Raw genomic sequence first — 7068 nt, 5'->3', positions numbered from 1 at the left:
TGACGAAAGCGCATAGCGGCGACGGTGCTAGATTAGAGCGGTGCAAGTAATATTTTAAATTTGGCACGCGACAGCGAAAGGTAGTGAGGGTGACTTCGCAAACTCGCGACTGGCTTATGCTCCATTTTCGTCAGTACCGGAGGTGCTCGAGCTCCTGGTCTTCGGAAGCTGAATCAGACATACTTTTAAGTAAGCACAGCCTACGAAAGCGAGCCGAAGTTATAAGGGTTATAGGTGGCAGGACCTTCACTACTGGACCGCCCAATTCCATTCCCGCCAGAGTATCCGCCGATTCATTAAGCCAGATAGCTACCTGCATGTCCAGGTACGGCTGACTGTACCCCACGAGCGCGGGGAACGTACATTTCCGCCGTCGTCTTCGAACTACGTGGCTGGCCAAGAAAACGGGCGCGTACCTTTCACTGGGGGATTGTACACACCACTGCCACAATACACACCGGGAGCAGGGGCGCTATTCCAGAAGGCCTGAGTTTCGCCTACTCCCGAGTTTCCAGCGGCTTGGGTTATGAAACCAGACATAGTGGAGCATTCGATACACCTTGAGCAAAACGACCGGAATCCCGCGCTGTACGCCTTGCATATTCAGCGCGCTGTGTTGGGGTCGCTTACGTTGATACAGTACCGCGTGTGCTATCTTCTGCATGCAGCACCCTCTCAAATCGCTCTCCAATACTCATTCCTCAGCATAACTTAGATAACCCTACTGCTACTTCGAAATCCCCAGCGTGGCTGTTGGCCACGCACGGTAAGGGGTGGTCCTTTTTTCTCGGTGTCCTGTTCTTCCACTGAATTATGTTTGCAACGTGGACTGAGGGCAGCCCCAGAGCAGCTCTGCGCAAGCGCAAACCAAGTAATCAAACTGTAGCGAGTGGAACGCGTCGTGCTCCCGACCATCAAATATGGCTTTTGTTTACGGCTTGCTTGAGTGTGCACGGCGGGCGCTTATCAGAAATCGTCCCGTGTCAACTGAAGAGTGCGTTTGAGAATTGGCGAGTGCGTTTTAGGCGTTGAAGTTGTGTCATTAGTCATCGACTATGCTTTCACGGTGTATAAAGAAGGCTCCCATGGGAAAATCGTGTCGGTTTAGATCCGGAGCATCTTATAGTCTGGGCATGTCCAGCGTCGGCGCCCGCACTCACACTCCCCATGCGCAACTCTCCTCCTCGCTCTCCCACAGCTGCGCGATACTCCCGCCACTTCTTCTCTCGTACCAGCTGCGTGCACTTCGCCTTCGCTTCTCCCGCGTTCTCGCTTCCTCTTTCGCGGCGCATGCTCGGCGCTTGCGCATCTCTCCTCCTCTCGCTTCCTTTCCTTCAACCTTGAATGTAAATCGGGTAGCGCGCTACGCACGTTCAGTCCAGCGCTTGCTGCGGTGGACTCCACTTCACTCCGTTCTCCCGATGAAGTGTGATGGAAGCAACAATCCCGTCAGTTAGTGGGTTAGCGCAAGCAAGCGTCAGCACCACCCCACAAACTAACAGCAAGGCTACGTGCACTGAAGACAAAGCTGCGCAGCAAAGGGCACGCGACGCTGAGCGCAAACGCTTGAAGCGAGCGGCGGCCCTGAGCTTTGTCGGCGCGAATGCTCGGCGCTTGCGCATCTCTCCTCCTCTCGTCTCCTCTCCTTCAACCTTGAATGTAAATCGGGTAGCGCGCTGCGCGCGTTCAGTTCGGCGCTTGCTGCGGTTGGCTCCACTTTACTCCGTTCACAACGGAACACAACGAACACAACGGAAACACAACGGAACCCCGAGATACTCCGCATCTACTCAGCGTTTCCTTCGGGAAGATGGGGCTAATTTTTTGCCTCTATTCTCGGCTTGTAAAATAGTGAATTCCAGTTTGGACCGTACACCCCGGGACCGTGGCCCCGTTGGCTGACGGTGGCCAGAGACTTCATTTTTGTTTTTGCTAAGATCTTGTCACTGCTAGCGGGCGCCAAATTACGACTTCGTGGCTACGACGCCACGCCCACCCAAAGTGGGCGCCATGGATTGGTGTGGCTTCGGTTGTTACGCCGCGCCCCCGAAGGGGCTGGATGTGTTTGACTGACATTGGAACTCGGAGGAAACTCGGGCATGGTTTTGCACGGCCGAGTTGAATTCGGGACGCCCGTGGTGGCCACTGCTGCGGCTTGGTTTATATTTATGCTCTCCGCAGCACGCATATTTCTGCCCCGACAGGTCTTTTAAACAAAATAGGAATTTCAAGCCCGTTTCTTTCTCTCGGGAAGTGCTTTGCATTGGTTGTGGAGTCGTTTGGCGACCGACCCCCGTTTGCGATGACTAAGAAACGGCTTCAGCTCCATGACCGTCGAGGAGGAAGCGTAGTGTGCGCTGGGGTTTACGCGGCGGGCCGCTTTTACAGAAGCGTTGGTGGCGACCGCACCATCGACCGTCACCAGTCGACTGTCAGCGGGTGTGTGCCCAATATAATCAGTGGAGGCGTGTTTTGCAGACCTCGACGTTCTCTTAGGTGGTTTGGCGGACATAGCTTCCGCAGGTTCCTACCGCACATCTATCCGTCTGCAGCCGGAGCGTGCGCGTCAGTTATCGTGCGCTCGCAAAGCAGTTTCGAAGGAAGAGTTGCATGACCGTGCTTTTTCTTTATCATCAGCGCGGCGGACAGTCTCATCATCACCTTGCTCCGGCTGACGTGTCTTCATCGAGCTCCTGCTTCTTCAATGAATTTCGGCGGTTATTATGCCAACGAAACACTGAAAACCTCACCAACGCAAGGAGAAGAGTGTCCGATCACCACCACTGCAAACGTTTCTTCGGTGAGTGCTTTTGACGGCACTTTTTCTGAAAACCACGCCGCCGCTTGGGTAGGCCTAACCGGCTATGCCAAGCTGCGCAGCGGCCGAGGCGGCTATTGACATGCCAGTAACCTGCGGCAACATGGAAATTGTTAAAGGAGAGGTAATTTCCGAAGAGGAGGCCCGCCTCCCGGGATGGAAGCAGCAAACGCGTAAAAAGAAGTGCGAGTGTGATGAAAATGGCAGAGCAGCTTCTACAATGAGCTCCGGCAGGGACCCGCCGCGCCGCAACGGCAACCCCACAGGCACTCTCAAACGCCTAACGACCGAAGCCAGGCTCCCGAAACTACCTGCGGACCATTTTCGTGTCATCGTCCGCCCGAGGGATGGAATCGATGTAAAGAAAATGGATAAGATGACCTTCATGAAGGCGACCGCTAAGGCCACCGGCGTATCACACAAGCAAGGAAAGCACGACATGCTCTGCCCGAATTACGGGCAGAACATTTACATCATATCGACACCAAGGATGGAGAACGCCAAGGCGTACGTGCAGCTAAAGCAACTTCAGATTGGGGGAAAGACTTACAGAGCGGCGGCATACCTGGCCGCCCAGGAAAATACATGCAAAGGAGTCGTGCGAGAAGTGGGCCTAATGCACACGGACGAAGACCTTGAGAAAATGTTTGTAAACGAGAGGAACCCCACGATACTGGATGCGAAAAGAATCAACAACTCGAAGACGGTGGTCCCGCTCTTCAACGGAATGAAGGTGCCACGATATGTATTAATGGGCAACTGCCTGATGCAGTGCTCGCTATTCCGTAGACAACACGTCGTGTGCTACGCGTGCGGGAAGGCGGGCCATCGGGCCGATGTGTGCATCAACCCCATTGGTAATGCCTGCAAGCACTGCGGTACGCAAAACCCACAGGAAGACCACCAATGCACACCGACATGTATTCTATGCCGAGGGGCGCACGCCACCGGAGACAAAATGTGGAAGAAGAGATTCCAAGTCCCCTACATTGTGCGACAACGCCGCTGGCAGCGTAGCTGGGAGCGGCGCCACCACATAGATACACGTGACCAGGTGTTCAAAGGTGAAACAAAACAAACACAAGAGACCGCTCCGAGACGCCGCATAGCCACAGGCGCCGCAGCTCCCAAAGCAGACCCAGCGCGAGCGCCGCAGCTGGCCCTCGAAGAGGGCGGTCGCAGTCGCGCCAAGGCCACCGCGCCGAAGCCCCGCACCCAAGGAAGAGCCGCTCGCGATCCAAGCGCCGCCGCAGCTCCGTGCGGTGGAGGAGCCCAGGGAACCAGGGACCCGCCGCGGCCCAGGGACCCTGCCGACCGGCCGCGAGGAGGACTGGTGAGGCGAGGCCCGGGAGAACGAGAGCAGGGACAACAGGTCCTGGGCCGACAGAGCAGCGGATGCGAGAGCGGAGAAACCACCAATGGACAGGGAAGAGAAACAGGTAACGCATGCCGCTTTGCTAGAGCATGTAACAGCACAAATCAAAAGCATAGAGATAATGCTCCAAACGCAAATGAGACAAACTGGGGAACCTAAGCAGGACAACAGAGAAATTGAGAGCGGAGATCGCAGAAATGAAACGTAAACAAACCGAAGAACCAAGAGATTACAGTAAAGACAGGAAAGTCGCTAGACGCCGATTAAACAATGGCGAGACAGAAGAGAAAGAGGAGGAATCATTCACGGAAATCCTAGCAGCAATTAACAGACGACTTGACAAAATTGAGGAAAACGTTACGAAACAAGGGGAGGAGATTCCAGCACTTCACAGACGTCAATCAGCAATAGACGGCGCTATGGCAAATTACAACCTGAGAATCAGAGAGGAATCTAGACATACTGAACATAGGGGCATCACCGATCACACGTACAATGGCACCCAAAACTAAGGAGTTCATTATATGGCAGTGGAATTGTGCGAGCTTTAAGCAAAGAAAAGAAGTCCTTAAGCAATACATAAAAGCACAGAAGAAACCGCAGGTGATCCTGCTCCAGGAAACACTAGCCGAAAAATGCGATTTCCCGGGATACGGAACGGCCAGCAGACGGGAGCAAGATCATCAAGGTATAGCTACGCTAATCAGCAAGCAATGTTCCTGCGTTGAACATCAGGTCCAACTGAGAAGCGAAAAATTAGAAGCCCTATTAATTCAAATCATCCCAAATAGAGAATGGAACGCAAGAATATACGTACTCAACGTATACAGCCCACACTCGGATTAACAGCAGACCTTCGCGGAGGTCCTACACAAGGTAGTGGCAGTTTCCAAACACGCCCCGCTGATCGTCACAGGCGACTTCAACGCGAAGCACGAAGCCTGGGGATATTCGAGACAGACCAACACAAGGAAGGGAACCGGACTACTACAAGCCACAATCAACCACTCACTAACTCTAATCAGTGACCCCAACTTCCCGACTAGGCTAGGTAACTCGGTAGAGTGCAACATTACCCCGGACTTAACATTTGTCCGGAACAGCCGGAATGCCACATGGGTTAATCTGCAGGAGAATCTGGGCAGTGACCACGTAATACTCCAAACAATGATAGAAGCAGAAACTGCCAACCCCGGTACCAGGAAGCACAAAATCATAGACTGGGACGCCTTCACAAAAAGACGCAAAGATGACAAGCGGGAGGTCAATACTTTCACCAAATTCATCACGATCATAAAAGACGATGTCAAAGCGGTGACTAATAAAATTGAAGCACCGGCGGAGTACGAAGCGATGGACAATAAATTAGCGCACCTGCTAGAAGCCAAAAACGCGCTCAGAAAGAGGTGGGAAACGCAGAAGCTCAATAGGAGACTTCGCAAAAAAATCGCGCTCCTCAACAAGCAAATAGAAAAGTATGCCAAGGAACTTAACCAGCAGAAGTGGAATGAAATATGCACACAACTGGACGGCCGTATGAGAGCGGGGGGGAGATGGAATCTCCTCAAACTTCTCATCGATGGTACGCAAACCAAGAGCAATCAACAGATATCGATCGACAGGATCCTACATCAACAGCGCGAGAAAGGTCTAACAGACGACGACATCCTAGAAGAACTATCGAATACCTACCTCCCCCTTGGGACAAGCGGAGAAGAGGACTACCCGGAGTACAAGGGCGAAGCGAACCCCGGTCTGGACGAGCCGATCTCGGAACAAGAGGTCTGGGAAGCCCTGCAAAACCTAAACTGCAGATCGGCCCCGGGACCCGATGGAATCACCAACACGCTCCTCCACAACCTGGATGCTAAGTCAGTAAGAACGCTGACGAATGCGGCCAACCAGGCCTGGGAAACTGGACATGTTCCTGATGAGTGGAAAACGGCATCAGTGATACTGATCCCCAAACCCGGCAAACCTTTGGGCCCCAACAACATGCGACCCATATCGCTTACGTACCGCATTGGAAAGGTACTCGAGCACGTCGTAAAAAACAGAGTATCGGACTACATCGAGAAACACGATGTCTTCAAGCACAACATGGTGGGTTTCCGGCCTGGGTTATCGACCCAGGACGTGATGCTAATGCTGCGCCACCAGATACTGAATAACTACTCCAAAGACGTGAGAAGCGTCCTAGCACTCGACGCAACCAAGGCATTCGACACTGTTAAGCACAAATTCATACTTGAAGCCATTTCCAAAGAGAACCTGGGGGCGAAATTCCATTCGTACATTAAGTCGTTCCTCAGAGACCGGATAGCAACGATCAAGATCAGACTCCTCCAATCACGAGAATTCAAGCTGGGGCCGCAAGGAACACCCCAAGGAGCCGTCTTGTCTCCCTTGCCATTTAACCTTACCATGAAAGGACTGTCAGACAGATCAAGTACAATTAAAGGAATCAACCACGCCGTCTATGCAGACGACATCACGGTATGGAGTCTTGGAGGATCGAAAGCAGAAACCGAACACGCCCTGCAGACTGCGCTGGAGACAACGGAGAGCTACATCCGTGACTCGGGTCTCCAGCTGTCGCCGACGAAATCGGAACTGCTCCTGCACAGGTCTAACAGGAAGGGCGGCAGAGGTCAACCACCCCCTAACCAAACGGACATAAGAATCGAAACACAATACGGGAAAACCATCCCCATAGCAGACACACTGAGGGTCCTCGGACTAATGATACAATCCCGAGAACAGAATACGAGAACTGTAGAAAAGCTCGCCAAGAAATCGCAAGACACAATCCGACTCATCGCACGAGTATCGAACGGACGAGGGGGCTTAACGAAAGACAACCGCCTAAGACTTT

This window comes from Haemaphysalis longicornis, unplaced genomic scaffold, assembly GCF_048455015.1.
Source record: "Haemaphysalis longicornis isolate Haplotype H1 unplaced genomic scaffold, Haemaphysalis longicornis Haplotype H1 scaffold_13, whole genome shotgun sequence".
Classification (NCBI taxonomy): Eukaryota; Metazoa; Arthropoda; class Arachnida; order Ixodida; family Ixodidae; genus Haemaphysalis; species Haemaphysalis longicornis.
The sequence above is the reverse complement of the archived record's forward strand: the minus strand, read 5'-3'. Positions refer to the sequence as shown.